This window comes from Epinephelus moara, chromosome 3, assembly GCF_006386435.1.
Source record: "Epinephelus moara isolate mb chromosome 3, YSFRI_EMoa_1.0, whole genome shotgun sequence".
Lineage (NCBI taxonomy): Eukaryota > Metazoa > Chordata > Actinopteri > Perciformes > Serranidae > Epinephelus > Epinephelus moara.
In genome coordinates, this window is record NC_065508.1 from 19,928,509 (window position 1) to 19,946,227 (window position 17,719).

The window sequence follows — 17,719 nt, forward strand, 5'->3', positions numbered from 1 at the left end:
GCTACTATGCGCCCCGGCTGTATCTAGGCTAACGGCTAACATGCTAACTATTATTTCTATGTCACTAGTCACTTGAAACAAATTTAGGACGATAGGAGAGAGGTTGAAATAAACCGAAATTTCCCTTTAAAGGTTGTGAAAAACTTGGATATCAACAGGATTTTGGCTATGCACAAATATAACAAGACTGTCCCTAAAAGAACGTGGTTGAAGGAATGAAAGAGGGAGACTGTGTTCGTACGGTCCAACAAGGCCGACACCCGTGAAAAACTTTGAAAAAAGCCTATTTTGAAGCAAAGAAGCAAAATACACATTTGAGTCACGCAGTTCCGTTTTTCCAGGTTTTGACATGATGAACGACATGTTCAGTCACACTACTCCCAGTCTGCATGTAAACAGGAATATTAGTGAAACTCATTTGTATTAACCAAGTAAACAACTTAGTAGGAACACTGCCTTTTTCTGAATAAGCCCAAAAAACACAATATTCTCTGCATATAAACGTCGTCATTGTCACTTTTATGTAAAATAAACAGACACCACTGTCATCATCCCAAATGATGTTCAAGTGTTTTGAATAAAGCCATCTGTATTCATCGCCTCACATATCACATTCAAACCAAATGAGTCCCTGCGTTTGTGGCTCATAATAAATTAGAATCATGAATTATTTGATGTGCCCAATGCATTAAAATCCTTTTTAAATCTCTTATCATCTCGTCCTCTTTGAAAACATGCCATGTGAATATGCTATAGAGGCAGATTGAATAACATGTTAAAGGCTGAATAAGTAATGGATTTCTTCGCCCCCGTACTAACTCAGTTTTTTTTCTTGGTTTATGCACCAATTTCCTGGCATGAAGGAGTGATTGGATTTGTACTCAGCAGTTTCTCATCTGAACTGCTGACACAAAGACCCAGGGTATGTGACACATATAAAGATTTGTGTTTCCGGATGAAATAAGTTGTCTTATTTTTGTCATATAGTCTATATTACCACTCAAGTGGGAAAGACCTGAATTTTCTGTGGTGTTAAGATGGATTAAGTATTAAAGAAAAAACTCCACCAAGAGATTAAATTCTTCAATTACATGTACAAACAAACCACAGATTAAATTCCGTTTCTAATAAATTATATGTTGCACATGTAAAATTGGATCTGGATCCAAGACTAAAACCAGGCCATTCTTCCATTGCACATATTTAACTGTGCGATTACGAGAGACTCTTCATGTTTGCATCCAATATCCATAGAGATATGAAAGAATAACAATACAAATCAATATTGGCCCGACAAATTGACAGTTCATATTGTGTACTTTACTCAGTATTGCTTTGAAAATAATGCTGTAGCAGAGTAATAGAGATAGTGCCGCAGCAGTGGAGTGCTTCACATAATTCACAGCAGGGGATGAACCTTCATCTTGGGGGTTTTTGTTTGCTGGTGGGTGTGCGGCTCATAGGGCCTTGGTGTGACTTGATATATAGCACTAAAGCAATATAACATGTTTTATCTTTACAGCGCTATAATATGTTCCGTCGTGGCACCAGTCTAATTCCCTGTCCTCTCCACTGCAGCTGCTGCTGAATTCTCTTGGCCTGATGTTTTTTCCTTCAGACAGCCAGATTACAGGTAAATCCTTTCAGCATTAACAAAAGGGCCGCAGCTCCTAGCAACAATATGCTCCCGCATTGTGTGCAAAGATAGGGATAAATCTTACATGATGCTGACAGGGTTTTGGGTGAGGGGGGTTATTGTTAAAATGTAATAACAGAATCAGTCACTGAACTAACCTTAATAGTTTTATTACAAAATTGTTTTCCTTAATAATTGTCACATTTTTTAAAAGTAATCCAAGTATTAGTTTTACAGCCATGCTAGTGTCATAGCTCCAGGGTGGGCATGTGGCTGATATCTTCTATCAAGGAATATGTAATTTTATATCACAGTAACTGCATATATCATGATACTTAAATTAAGAAATTAAAATAGCCATACGATACTTCATCACATTTGATTATTTTCTTCTTTTATTTGGAACCTCCATACAAACAAAAAAACAACCTGAGTTTAAAACAAAAGACTCAACACAGTATAACTAATATTATATTAAAATGGAAGCTCTAAGGTTCCTGAGAACAATCAAGTGTTACAGGTGTCTATATTTACCACTTTACCACTTCTCCTCCTGAATGCCTGCCCAAATCACATTACTGCATGGATATATAAAGAGAACTGGATACAGTGTTAGAGGTGGAGCCCCGTATTTTCCTAAAAGAGTTGCTCAGCGCCACATGCAGCCAAAATAGTTTGAATTCCCGGGTGTGAAATCTAAAAACCAACATCTTCTGCATCACTGGGCCCATAGAGAAAAGCACACTACAGACTTTTAAACTTCCAGTTTAGCGCTCTGCTAACTTGAGTTGAGACAAACTTATTAAACTGTGCAGCTCTTATAGACTTTCAAAATGTTATCAGCCCGAATAAAACACTGTGATGCTCAGAAAAATGTAGCAACTGATTTACAGACATCCCTTTCACAATAAACTCACAAGAAGAAGTTCTCTTGGGCTCCATGGCATCAAGTGATTGACCTGGAAGTTGTAATTCCACAGTCTGGCCACTAGGAAAATTGACTTGAAAGCCCGGCAGGCTTCCTGGGGGTCATAAGTTATCATGTGAGGTAAACGGCGTAATTACATCCATCACATGATGCCATGTTGCCCGAAAAGATTTTTTTCCCATAGACTTACATGGCTGTAAATCAGTGGATACAATTTTTTGAGTGTCACAACCTCATATCAATATCAGAATTTGATCCATTCAGTCAGATGGCATTTGGAAAGTCTATAAGAGTGGCATGATTTAACCATGTTATCCCCATCCAAATTAGCGGGCTAAGCAGCAGTAGCTAGTTTGGCTGCTCTATGGGCCATACAGTGCAGAAGCAGCACCAGTCATGCAGGCAGTTTTATACACGGCAGTTTAAATTTTTTGGCTTCTTTTTTGATGGCTTTCTGCACAGGGTCTCACCTTGATCGCTGTATCCAGTTCTTTTTATACATACATGGCCTGCCCCAAATAGCTCCCACGTTAGAGACGGTATTGACAAATCCCTATAGGTGGACACATTTCTAACGACACAAGGTATGTATCACCCACACTTAGCTCTATGGATGGCAATGTTGATCGTCGGGTGGTTAGTCCACCACTTTGCACCAGACTTAATTATCTCAATAATTAAATTAAATTGCCAGGTCCAATATGTTAATCAGTGACCAAAAACTAATAGAATTCCAATTAGCCTCTGCTGTACTTTGTGTTTAATGCTAATTAGCAAATGTTAGCATGCTAACACACTGACCTAAGATGGTGCACATGGTAAACATGACATCAGCATGGTAATATAAAAAATATCTAAAAAACTCTTTTTTATTTCTTCCTTTGGTGCAACTTTTATTGCCTAATTGTTTTATTCTATTCTAATTTCAGTATTTTAATATTGTGTTTTACTGTGCAAATTTACACTTTTATATTTTACAAAATGCTTTATTTAAAAACAGAAGCTGAACTTCAACCTTCAAATTGCCTTTCTGATTATCAAACTACTGTAATGTTCTCCAGTTGTTATTTCCCTGCTTTTGTTTGCTAATTAGATTTTTTTAAATGACCTACATGCTTTTTGAGTTCACCTATGAAGCAATGCAAAGGTTTTGATATTTAATGGGAGATTTGCTGCTCTGCCACACTGGTGGATGGTACAGTTCAATAGCACGAACTTGGCAGACCAGCTGGTAAATAAACTTTAGATGTGTCAGTCTGTGTCAGTGGTCATAACACAGTCTTTGATCAATGCCTCGCCGGCTCCTCGTATCATTTGCCCTGCTTTTAATGTTGCTGGTTTTTCCAGTAATGTTGGTGCTGCATAAAATAGAGGAAACAGTTTATTCTGGTGAAGAGTCCGGCTTCTCCGTTTTGAGGAAACGTACTTGATCATTATAAATGGGACTTATAAAGGCAAATTTATCTTCCGCCTTAAAGTCAAGGAGTCAGGCTGTGGTTGTCACGCTTCAACTAGGAGTCTGATTGGATTTTTTTATTTGTGAGAAAAGGAGAGAGGGAGGTCTGTTAGCTTAATTGGTTCAATTTGAATTCAACCCTGACAAGTGGCAATATAAATACAAGGCTGTGGGAGGCTGTGGCAGCCGAGTCACATGACAAGGCTGTGCTCTCAGGGTGAAAATTAACCCACATCTGACAAAAAAAAACAAAAACAAAAAAACAAAAAAGATAACATCAATGAAACCTTCTCTGTTTCTGCACCTTTACAGGGCTATCAGGTTATGCCTGCCAGCCATACTGGAGGTCCAAGAGCTACTGAAAACGCCTCCAAACCACCTCACCACTGCTAAAATGATATAACTGTGTATTTGAGTGTAAACTGATCACTTGATGCTGCTAATCATCTCTGTCATGTAGCAGCTGCTAGTTGAAGCACCTTTTAAAGATCAAGCACAAAACTCGTCTTTCATCTTTTTTTGTTTTTAACGTAATTTATTCATGTATTTTATATTCTTGAATTTCTGGCTGTCTTTTATTTATCAGTGTTCAATGAGAAGATGCAGTCGCCCTTTTACTTATTTATTCAAGAATAAAGTTAACAATCATTTTCCCCGCCAGGAACTCAAATTGTGCTTTTTCACATCAGGTCTGTGTTTTTGTTTTCTGTGTCTGCATGAAAATGATGGACATGTTCACATTAAAAGGAAAGTTAACATTCTATGCACTTTTTCTATCAGAAGAGCCAGACAGTGTTATTTTGTTTGCATTTATGTCTTGACTTCGGTTTCTGGCAGGCAGCTGTCACAGAGTGGTTGTTGTAATCACAATGACCACTGAAGAAATTTGTTTTTTGTTTGTTTTTTTCCCTAGGAAAATGAAAATGTAATTGTATATGGCATTTCATACAGAGGTTTTTATATTAAAGCTTGATTTATTGTTTGTATATAGAGGTAGACCGATACATTGGCCCATATTAGCTTTACTAGCCCAAGGAATGTCCCATTGGACTGGAAGCTCATTTTTCCAAAAGTCTGTTATCCTAAAAACAATGCTCCTTGCTTTTAAGCCCTGTTATTCCAAAAATTTACTCTCCCTGCACTTAGACACCCTGATCACCACAAAAAAATTTCGACTTGTATATCTCTGTAAATACGTTCCATTTTTCAACAACACTGTGGTGAATGTGTAGTTTGGTTTTGGAACAAAAAACACTTCATTATGATTAGGAAAGGATCATATTTTAGCTTAGAACACCCACATTTGATGGCACAAAAGTTCCTGTAAAATCAGGGATGGGTTGGTGAAAAACACCTGGGTTCAGTAGCTCAAACCCCGCTGGGAAACACTGTGAGGGACTGATTAACATGCAGGATCGGAGGCTCAAATGCTTCTGAGAAACACCACTGAGAAACGCCAAAAAGGTTGGCAAAAACACCAAGGACTGGTGGTTCAAACACTGCTGGAAATGCAGTGATGGATCAGTAAAAACACCTGGGATCGGTGCTTCAAGCGTCGCTGGAAACGCCCTAAGAGTCAGTAAAAATACTCGGGATCAGTGGTTCAAACGTCAGTTGGAGCGTTGTTAAGGGTCAGCAAAAACACCCGGGAAAGGTGGTTCAAAGGTTGCTGGAAACAGCGCTAAAAGTGAGTAAAAACACCTAGGACTGGGGGTTGAAATGTCGCTGAGAAACTGCGCAAAGAGCCAGTAAAAACTCCTGGGATCGGTGGTTCAAACGTCAGTAAAAATGACATGAAGGGTCAGTAAAAACACCCAAGATTGGTGGTTCAAATGTCGCTGGAAATGCTGTGAAGGGTCAATAAAAATACCTGGGATCTGTGGTTCATATTTCGCTTGAAACATCATGAAGAGTTCGGAAAAACGCCCAGGATCTGTGGCTCAAATGTTGCTGGAATTACTGTGAAGGGTCAGTAAGATCTGTGGTTCAAACATCGCTGGAAATGCCACAAAGAGTGAGTAAAAACAAATCTACTGTTCAAACGTTGCTGGAAATGCTGCGAAGGATCAGTTAAAAACACCCAGAACCAGTGGCTCAAACACTGCTAGAAATGCCGTGATTGGTCAGTAAAAACACCCAGGATCAGTGATTCAAACGTCACTGGAAATGCTGCAAAGGGTCAGTAAAAACACCTGGGATCAGTGTCTCAAACACCGCTGGGAAACTGAAACCAACAGCAGGGAGTATGTATTTTCGGAGAAATGTAACTTCGAAGAAATGGGCGTTTTTTGGGGGGGATAACAGGCTCTTGGAGAAATGGAGTTTTAATTCAATGGGACTTTTTGCGGAGTAGCAGGGCTTCGGAATTTTGGGCCGTTGGACCAATGACATGGTGGCACCTTTACCTACTTTGTCGTTGCTCAGAGTGCACTGGCAAGCTGAACCGTAAATGTCCTGGGATCTCATTTATAAACCAGCATGCATGATCCATGCTAAAAGTGTACATGATAGCATGATAACAAAAAGGCAACACAAAAAAAAAAAATCTGATTTATAAAACTGTGCGTATGCCTGCAAGTTCTTCTTACAAATCCCAAATCAACTTGGAGTTGTCCGCACGTGGCTCAGCCTCATATCCCACCCTCTACACACCCATATTCAACCATAAATGGTCAATGCAAAGTATCTGACTGTAGACGCATACAAATGTGTCTGATGATAAATGGTTCTTTACAGTGAATCACGGCAACAACCGAGTGTCACCGCAGTATTTATATGTTTATAGCAATCAGCCTGATTGCTTCACACCTTGCCAAAATGATCGGGACAATCAGTGGTGTACCCGACCCTGAGATATCATTTGAAAATGTAAGTTTAATGGGTAAACACAATTTATTTATTTAAGTATTGTTACGGTGAACTCAGCCTGCATTTTGATGAGGACTCATAATGAGGATATGGAGTGTAATGACTGTGCGAGAGGCTAGAGCTGTCACTGGCTTTATTTCCAGACAATTTACACAATCTGCATGTGCAGGTGGTGAAGATGTACGTAAGGTGACTGGAGTATGCAGAGTGTGTGGCTGTGTCTCCAGTGACAGCACAGTTGTGGTCACTGCAGCCATTTTACACACAATAACTAGAGTCGTATTTGGTGATATATGGACAGTACTGGAACTTATTACTGCACACTGTTGACGCTCTGTTCTGCGATTATTGAATGCTATTTGTGTGCATTTCAACAGCTGCGGTGTCCCACACATATGACCATGACTGTCAACAGCATGCAGTCAGGCCATCTCCTCTGCGCTCTGAGGGGAATGTGATGATGACACAGCACTGATGCTGGACAGAATTAGATTTGATATTTGAGAGTTGGCTTATATCTTTCACAATTTAAACGTGCTTTTGGAATAGTTATGGCTCACTAGCAAAAAACTCTGCTGGTTTGATTGTTTATGACGAAGAGGATCTATACATTATATGTCATCTGGCCTCAATTCACCATCTCACCATCTGCATTGCCAATTTTCCAACAACAAGCCCTACTGTCTGCTGCAGGACACATTTTGACCTTTGTAGAGGTTCAAAAACTGACATCCGTAGAAAAGTTTGGCCTCATTTTGATCCGGAGCATCTGCAGATTAATTCCACACCCAATATGTTAAAAAAAATTTGACAAGACCGATGTATAAATCCACGTTTTTGTTATCTTTGATGGCTGTAAGGGATCCAGAAGGGACAACTGAGTGAGATTAATTCCACTACTGTCATGCATACTCCCTGCTCCCCACCAACATGCCCCCAGACAGACCTGGTGGAGATCTGCACTCTACTGTGTGCACTTTTCTAGTTATGTTAAGTTCATTTATTCATTCGTCTTCCATAACCGCTAATCCTGTTAGGGGTCGCGGGGGAGCTGGAGTCTATCCCAGCTGACATTGGGCAAGAGACAGGGTACACCCTGGACAGGTCACCAGACTATCACAGGGCTGACACATAGAGACAGACAACCATTCACACTCACATTCACACCTACGGACAATTTAGAGTCACCAGTTAACCTGCATGTCTTTGGACTGTGGGAGGAAGCTGGAGTACTCGGAGAAAACCCACACTGACACGGAGAGAACATGCAAACTCTGCACAGAAGGGCTCCCCCACCCTGGGTTCGAACTAGGAACCCTTGAGGCGACAATGCTGACCACTGTACCACCATGCCACCATGTGTTTATGTAAAAAAAATCATGTACTATTGGCCTATATATCATTATTAGATTTTTAAAACTTCTAAATACTGATCTTTGCCTGATATCACAAAGAACTGTCAACTCGCTAGACTGAAGGAACTAGGGATGCATGATAATGTACATCATCAGTATCAGCTGATATTGGCTTTAAAATGAATCAGCCAACATGCTTTTTCTTATTTTGCACAATGAATGAATATAACATACATTGAAAAGTATTGTATTTCATGTCTGTATCCGCTGGTGGGCCGTCATGATAAGAGCATGCATGTGTAATATGATGTTAACTCTACGACAGGAGAGACTTTATGGTCACTAAAAGTAGGTGGGGAAAAAAGGGGATATATCGATATCGGTATTGGTCATTGGAAAAATGAGTTGTCCTATATCGGTATATCGGATATCGGCAAAAAATCCAATATCGTGCATCCCTATAAGGAACTGTGATTGGCTGCCTGTGATTCCTCCTCTAAGTGTCTGATGCAGGTAAGTTAAAAAAAGGCTCAGTAATCTGTTGCTTTTCAGTGACACAGATGTAGCAAGACCATTTCCACTGCAAATTGTGTCAAGTATGATTTTGGCTTAACTTCTCAGTTATACTGTGCATATTCTTCCAGCCTAATATAGTTTTTGACTTTGTGACTATTCATGGAAACAATTCAATTCAACTTGTCCTTGGCCACAAGAACATTTCAATCCAAATTCACCAAAATAGAAAGTACAAGCAGATCATAGGCCAGTTTCCATCACATGTTGTGGTGCCGTGATCTCAGCCTGCTGCTCCCAATCTACTGTATTACTCACCTCCCTGTCGGCTACTTGGATCCTCACATTCTCATCTGCACCCTCCACATCACAATTTACACATCAAATCCCACACTGTACTTCCCAAAATCAAAACATGTTTGTGCACGTCTTCGTACACACTGCCTGGACGACTCAATTTCAGTCTGCATCGATTGAACAAAAGCAGTTCTGTTTTTTTTTTTTTATAGTTAGAAGAAACAGGTTTTTCTGCTCGCTCTCCCTGCCATAATTCCTCCCCTCCAGTATACGCGGCTTGTGGGACGATGAGGCAGCAGACTGAGACCCAGTTTTCTTCTGCTTCATCATCACACCTTCCTTTACAATCACGTCTTCCTTTCACTTTTGTCTGGCCTGTCACCTGTTCGTGTTGCATTCACAAATGAAAAAAATCATCTGTATTGATTAAATTTAATGTTTCCGTCTTTCCATTTGCGATTTTGTTCTTTTTCTGCATATTCTGTTCCATAGCATTCAATCTGTAGCAGCGTCTCTCTCTTTCCCTCCTCCGTATAACACTCTCTTCATGCAACATTTGCTTAATCCCATTTTAAACAGTTTAACCTTTATATTGTTCCAACAGAAATCTAAAGAAAATACTCATTGTCTTTTGACTGATTGAAATAACAAATACCATCCTGTTCAAATCTCAGCCCAGTCACCAGAAAAAAACATTCACATTGTAGCCTACGTATCAGCAAACCACAGATACGTTACATTTGTATGTTTCAAATACCATATATGCATCATATCAACATTTATAACGTGATGTAGTGGGGATACCTAGGCAAGACATCAAGTCAAGCTGCAGACCACTGTATGAGACCAACAATCAACAAACCAATTGTTTTTTAGCAAGGCGTTACTGCATTTCCACAGGCGTTTAAGCCAACAGGATCGTGTCAAAAAAGTGGTTGTTTTTGTTCTGAGCCATCGCTGTGTTTCCAGCGGATCTTCAGCCAACAACTGTGGGTGTTCTTTAGCATTATTAACGGGGATAGTGCCACAAAAAGCAATTACTTTTTACCAAATCATCACTGCAGTTTCTGCCAGGATAGTGCCATGAAAAGTGGTTCTATTTTAGAGAGTCATCACTGCGTTTCCAGCAGCTTTGTAGCCAACAGCTGTGGGTGTTTTTAGCATTATCAACGGGGATAGTGCCACAAAAAGCAGCATTTTTTTGTTTTATCAAGCTATCACTGCATGTTCTGCAAAGATAGTGCCGCGAAAAGTGGTTGTTTTTCACAGACACATTGCTGTGTTTCCACTGAGGATAGTACCAAGCCATTGCTGCCTTTTTTGCTAGTGTCACAAAAAGTACATGTTTTTGTTCTGAGCCATCACTTCGTTTCCGGCAGCTCTTTGGCCAGCAACTGGGTGTTTTATAGCATTATCGACAGGGATAGTGCCATAAAAAGCAGTTGTATTTAAGTGAGTAATCACTGCGTTTCAAGCGGCTTTGTAGCCTGCAAACTTGGGTGTTTTTTTGTGTTTCCACCGAGCATAGTGGCAGGTTTTTTTTACCAAGCTATCACTGCATGTTCTACAAAGATAGTGCTGTGAAAAGTGGTTGTTTTTCATGAATCTATTGCTGTGTTTCATGCCGGGATAGTGCCACTAAAGCTGTTGTTTTTACTGAGCCATCCCTGCGATTTCTGCGGGGATAGTGCTATGAAAAGAGGCTGTGTTTTTATTGAGACATTGCTGTGTTTCCAGCAAAGACCATGCCACCCAAAGTGGGTATTTTGCACCATACATGATCTCATCCCAACCACAACCGAGTGGTTTTGGTTCCTAAACCTAACATCACGTTAACCACAGTGTTGTTGAAACATGAAGAAATGTACGGGCTACATAATAACATACAAATGTCATGTATCTGTGGTTTGCAGAAACGTACAATGCCAGCATTTATTCTGGTTGTAAAATCTACTTTTATCTAATGAAATCTTGTTCGTCCGCAGCAACGCAGCTTTGCAACAAATAATTATGGAGCCGTTGAATAAATGTACTTAAATTAAACATGAAGAAATGTTTCCTTGTGAGATGTACTTGTAGCTGTGGTTTTAAAGCACTAGTGCATTTATGCAGGCTTTTATTTGTGTGTTCAGAGCTGCATACGTTTGTCTTTCACCATATGAGAAATCTCAGTGGATAAATAGATACAGGCCGCCTCCGGGGCTCAGAAAAGATCCTTGACTTTGAGTTCTTAGTGCGTGTGTGTGTGTGGGATTCTCCTGCATGAAACATCAGCTGTGGGAGTGTTCAGATCTCAAGCAAAAGTTGCTTTGAATCCCAGGACGCTTCACACAGTCGTCCAGAACTCTTCACTCTCTCATGACTCCACATGATCTCACTTTCACCCCTGAAATCTGGTCAGACTGGCTTCAAAACACTGAACAGATAATATTTTTGCTGACTGAGAAGCTGTGGAAATTATTATTATTAAATGTAATGTCACCTTCCTCTCAGAATCTCAGCTTATATTTGGAAACCAGTACAAAATCTTGCCCTCTGGACGGAAATCTGTTGGCTTTGGAACCGAAAAACAAATTGAGGCAGTCATGGAGTTAGTATCTTTCATTAATGGGTGCTGGCTTTTAGTGCAACCTTTACTGATTGCTTACTTTGGCCTCCTGCCCAAAAGGAGAAAATGAGGGGGATAATCGAGCTTTATTGCCCACTGTTAACTGTTGATAAGTGTTAGTTTGTTTAATGGCTTCATTTATCTCTTATGTAATTACTGCCACCATTTGAGAAGGTGGTACAGTCAAGGTGCTCCCCAAGCTTGGTTTCTGTTTGCTACAGTTTTAAGGTCCTGTAACTTTCAGCTTTTCCAGGTGAATGAGAGTCTTTTTTTATATAAAAATATACAGAGACAGTTTCAGTAACTGTATTGCATTTGGTGCATTTTATAAAAGTGATTCTGTTGTAGGCTAATTGAAATTTTGATCCCATTTCAAAGGTTAGATAGGGTTAAAATAGTCAAGTTCATTCATTTGAGAAGCAGCGCTAAGCTTCCGTTTCTCTGAAAAATAATTACTCGCCCGTCTTTGAAAAACTAAGATGATCTTGAAACAACACTCAAAGTCTGAAGGTATTTACAGAATCCTAGAATCTCCTCTAATCATCTGAATGAAATTACATTTGCTGTACAAAATCCACGTGTCCTCGCTCCTCTTGTAAAACACAAGCAAAAATATTAACAAATTATTTTTTACGAAAATCTAAAACATTGGAAAGAACTGTCAATATATTGGTAATTTTTTTTTTTTTAGGATTTGCTGTTTTGTAACCAAGCAACAGAGCTACAAACATGCTCTTATAGGATACAAAGTAGTGCGTTAGGCAGAGCAGTCGGCACCAACCACAGAATGGAAAGTTTTCTTTTTTTTCTTGTTAATTGTTGTCAAAATTTGTACATTAATATAACCTGTACTTAAACTGAAGTGTGTTGTATTGCATGATCCTCAACCTGTAATTTATAATGTTCTTCTCCCTCCTATTTTCATTTATTTATTTACTCTCCTCTCTCATTTATTCATTTAATTCTTTTTTATTCATTCTATCTTATTTATTCATTTATCTTGAAATTCATACTTTTGGGGTCGGGGGTGGATTACGTGTGTGTGTTAAATACTCTGTGGTTGTACCAAGATTTTGTTCTGGTGTTCTTTTCTTTTGCTTGTTTGTGTATATGTGTATGTGTGTATGTCTTTGTTTATTGTTGTTGAAAATCAATAAAGTTACTGTTAGGAAAAAAAAAAAACAAGTTGGCAATTTCTGCTGGCCAGGTCTTCAAAGAAGGCACAGCCTCAGGTTTCCAAAGAGTTAAAATATTTATTTTGCAACAACCATGCCATTTTGTTTTGTCTTTAGTTGTAAGTGAGACAGAGCTAGGAGGTGTAGGGTTACGCCCAGATGGCAGTGCATGGATCTGGTGTTATACTGGTTATATACTTATATACTAGAAAAGCACTTATCCGACCAGAGCTTGTTTAGCTTGGGGGCAAGAGGTGGAATATTCCAGTATAACTGTTCATAAAAATTGGAGTTCTTGTCCAAAAATGAACGAAGAGATATACTGTATGTCATTTTCAGTTACCATCTTTGTTTGGGGGCGGCACGGTGATGTAGTGGTTAGCACTGTCGCCTCAAGAGGGTTCCTCGTTCAATCCCAGGAGGGAGCCCTTCTGTGAAGAGTTTGCATGTTCCCCCCGTATCTGCGTGGGTTTTCTCTGGGTACTCCAGCTTCCTCCCACAGTCCAAAGACATGCAGGTTAACTGGAGACTCTAAATTGGCCGTGAGTGTGAATGGTTGTCTGTCTCTATGTGTCAGCCCTGTGATAGTCTGGTGACCTGTCCAGGGTGTACCCTGCCTCTCACCCAGTGTCAGCTGGGACAGACTCCAGCCCCCCGGGACCCTCAAGAGGATAAGCGGTTACGAAAATGGATGGATGGATGGATCTTTGTTTGGATTGGAGGAAAAGAAACACAACTTAGGAAAGCGCGCAGAAGACAGACTATTTTTCATCCAGTTGGACATAAGAGTCTTAGGAGACTTGGGAAATATCTTCAGAACACTGTTATGCCAGCCTTACACCAAATGACTTTGTCAAGAGATTCCACTGTCACAGACAAATTTCCAATGTCAGAATATAATCATGAGAGTTGTGACTCGCTCCCATGAACCCAATCGCTTGGTTTAAGTGTTTGGTTTGTCCGTTCTGGGCTACTGTAGCAGAACATGGCACCCTCCATGGTAAAGGAACCGCTCCGTATGTAGATATAAACGGCTCATTCTTATGAAACAAAAACACACGATTCTTATTTTCAGGTGATTATAAACTAATGAAAACATAGCTGTGAATATTATGAACCATTTCTGCCAGTAGACGCCCCTAAATCCAATCTTTTTCTCGTCCTGGCATTCCGATAAAATCGAACATATTCAATATTATTATTTGTAATCTTGGCTCATGCAAATGGTGAAGTTCAGTGGCTTGAACATTGTCAACAATCAATAGCTGTGCTCTCTCCGGCAGTAAGCTGGGTAGACAGTAAACATGGAGAGGACTCCAGGGGAGGCGCAATTAGTGAACAAGTCTCATTTCTCTTGTTCTGAGGAAAAGGAGGAGAAACTGGTGTAGTTGTGGTGAGAAGAAGAGTCTGTGTTTAATTTAGTCTGATCCACCAATCAGCTCTTATTTAAGAGAGAAATCTTAGTTTTTGAAACTATCTTTTGAAGCAATCAGGGCCCCGAAGCTCTGGAATGACCTGCCTGAGGATATCAGGCTGTCTGAGTCACTGGCTTCGTTTAAGTCTCTCCTAAAATCGTACATCTATCAGAAAGCATATCCTGAGTTTATTTGAGCTGTCTGTCTATTTTATTGCTATCTTATTGATTTTATTTCCCATTTATCATCTTGATTTTAGTTTTGGCCTTCCTTATTTTATCTTTTACTTTGGTGACATTTTATGACGTGTTATTTGTTATATTCTCCTTGTGTTTCAAATGTGTTTAGTTTTATTTTACGCCACTTTGTAACTGTGTTTTGAAAGGTGCCATATAAATAAAGATTATTATTAGCATTATTATTATTATTATTATGTAAAGAATTGTTAATATGTCATATTTCTTAAAGGGAGTTTGGCATAATATTTTCCACCAGCACGACATAATTTTTCATTGCAAAATCTTGTAGCGTGTGACTAAAAACTCACCTTGTTTTTAGATGTGAGAGGGTACCAGATTTTAGTCTTTTAAGTCTTTTCAAAGTCATCTAGTGTATGGTAAACATTATGTGTCATAAATCAACTGTCTGGGTTTTTCAAAGGTCCACAGACATCCATTTTTCTGAGAAAAGGAGCGCTGTAAGGCTATAAGCTTAAAATAGCATAAAGAGATAATACAAGTGAGCATCAGTTAGTCATACATTTAAATACAAAAGAAAATACCTTGCTATAGTTTGATCACATATTAAAAGGTTGAAACTGCTCAGATATCTTAAATGCATTGACAAAATCAAGAATAAGTGAACCAATGCTTACTTTTTGAAGTGGGGCTGCCAGGGAAGGAGGTGCTGCAGCACCATTTGCACTATTCTTCCCAACACGACTCCTTCAAAGCCTGCAAACTGTTTCTTCTCTGGCTTTTGTCGACACGTAGTCCATAAACTCGTAGGGGTGTGTTCGCTCTTTCTTCCAAAACAACTCTTCCTCCTGTGTTTTATGTTCAGCTTTGATGTTGGCTCTCTGTGGAGAAACAGAGTGACAGAGAAATCACAAGGGAACACAGCTGACCATCAACGCCAATCAATGTCAAGATGTTACACTTTCTGATGAAACTGTAATGGCATTACAGATCTCTCTGCACGACTGTCATGTGTGTTTCTGCTGTTTGTCCGTTTCTGTCTTTATTACTTTTCTTAATCTACTCTTGGTTGGAGGATTAAATGATTTATTCTTCATTTACTAAACATTCATTACATTTATTTCAAATAAATCAGACGTGCATTTGCAATAACGGTGACTCAATTTAATCATAAACCCTCTAAAAAAAGAAAAGAAGTGACTGAATTTGCTGTTTAAGTGGTTTTAATGCCAATTATAAAAGTATAAAGTCAGCAAACTTTAAAAACCCATTTCTTTTCCTTTGATTTTTCCATCAAATTTAATGCTGTGCTCTTTTACGCTAAGCTGATGATTGCATCGCCTTGATAGTCATAAGGTTGTTAAATAAACTAAAAAGAGCATTAGAGTGTTAAAAGAATGATATAAATCTCACTAAAATATGTTGACGTGAAACATCCACCAAAGCAACCTCACAAAACTACAGTCCTCATCTCTCCTTGAGCTCCCTCACACCTCCGCTTTGAGGATTTTGTCACATACATGGAAAAGAAAATGGCTAATGACATCTGAGGCTCTCGACTACCAACCACCACCAACCATCTCTCTCGTTTTCCCAGACGAGGCCTTGAAACTCTGCCAGCAGCCCCCTCCGCCCTGATCTCACTGTCTTCCCTTCACATCGATGCTGATCGGGTCTCTTTCTCACAGCAAGCATTGACTGCTTTGTGACATGAGACAGCACGCCATCTTCCTTCGAGTCAGTTCAACTTACTCCTTTTGTCGTGAAACCAAATCTCATCTGATCAAACATCTAAAAGTGAAATTCTTGAACATGCTGCCACCAGTGAGGTCTGTAAAAATCTTTTTGTCAGAACAAACAAACTTACAAGGACACCTGTAGGATCATTTCAACAAGGTATCTGCATAAGCTATTCATGTAGATCTAGTTTTCAAAGTCTGGGGCCCCCCTAACTCTGCATTACACAGTTACATGTGCACGCATACTTATATCAGCATTACTAAAATGACATAGTACATGAGCTGACTTTGGAGGTTTAGGGGATGGTGGATGGGGTGGCACCTAGGTAAGACTGCAGCGGTCTGCGGACCACACCTGTTTGAGACCAACAAACAACAAAACTAACTGTAATTTCGTGGGTCATTGCTTTGTTTCCAGTGGCTTCTTAGGCACCAAACTTGGGTGCTTCAGAGTGACTCGTTCCTGTTTTTCTAGCAGAGATAGTGCCATACCTAAACCTAACCACACATTAATCACAGCATTGTTGAAACATGAAGAATGTATCAGCTACATAACACAGTACAAATATCACGTATCTGTGGTTTGCAGAAACGTGTAATACCAACATTTTGGCATGCATCTCCACCGAATTTGGCACCACTAAAAGTATGCAGAATCAGCTATCACCAGTTCCTGTTTGCAATGTTCCCATGGAGGAACAGACAATTATCACTGCATAACTTTGATACTGAAGAAAACTGAAAAACATGATGAGTCTCAGGTAAGTTCTGAAGTTACAAGAAGCATCTTTTTACCTCGGATTTCTATGCAAATTATTTATGATGAATGGAGATTAGGAATGTTTGATCGGTTAACCGCTGAGAATAATTCTGACCGGCTACGCATGTCTGTCTATCGGATAATTCTGCTACTCTTCACTTAACTGCACTGTGCACCACCCAGGTCTGGTGGGAGACAGACAGCCAGTTAGTAGCATAAACATGCAAGAACATAGTGCCCACATGGTCTCCAATGGTCAGTCTTGGCTGCTCTGCACTGCACACCAGCCGGGTCAGGTGGGAGGTAGGTAGCGGCGCCGCTCATTCAGCGGACGCCATCCTGACCAACAGTGTTGCTGTTGAAACATTGGTGGCCAGCCTCCAGCTTCCCCCCAGGTAGCCCAGTGAGTAAGCAGCTCAGCTGCAAACCCCCCCTTCAGCATCACTTTAGTTATGTTAGCACTGTTAGCAGTGTCAGCACCACTGGTGGTGCTAACACCAGTTAACAATGCTGAAGGGGTTTTGCAGCTCAAAATGAAGCTGCTTACTCACTGGAGTGACCTGAAGGTAGACCAGAGGGTGGCCACCTTGTTTCCACAGCATAGTGACCATCTTAAGTGAGCAGAGCCGCTAGCTAACTCAGCTCCAACCCGACCTGGGGAGTGCAGAGTGTAGAGCGGCCATGGCTAATGTTAGCTAACCAGTGGAGACTGGAGGGTGGGCAGTGGGCGCTGTGTTTACGCAGCTAGCTGCTAGCTTTACATCACAAAACA

General features: G+C 40.0%; 1 protein-coding gene across 2 annotated transcripts in view; it reads right to left on the reverse strand.

The window, feature by feature from the left end:
* Positions 1 to 17,719, reverse strand: part of flrt1a (fibronectin leucine rich transmembrane protein 1a) — a 71,728-nt gene that overhangs the window by 14,943 nt on the left and 39,066 nt on the right. For both annotated transcript variants that reach the window (XM_050041436.1, XM_050041437.1), the window contains exon 2: positions 15,126 to 15,329. The gene's annotated coding sequence lies outside the window, so the exon portion shown is untranslated. The remainder of the gene's footprint in view (positions 1 to 15,125; positions 15,330 to 17,719) is intronic.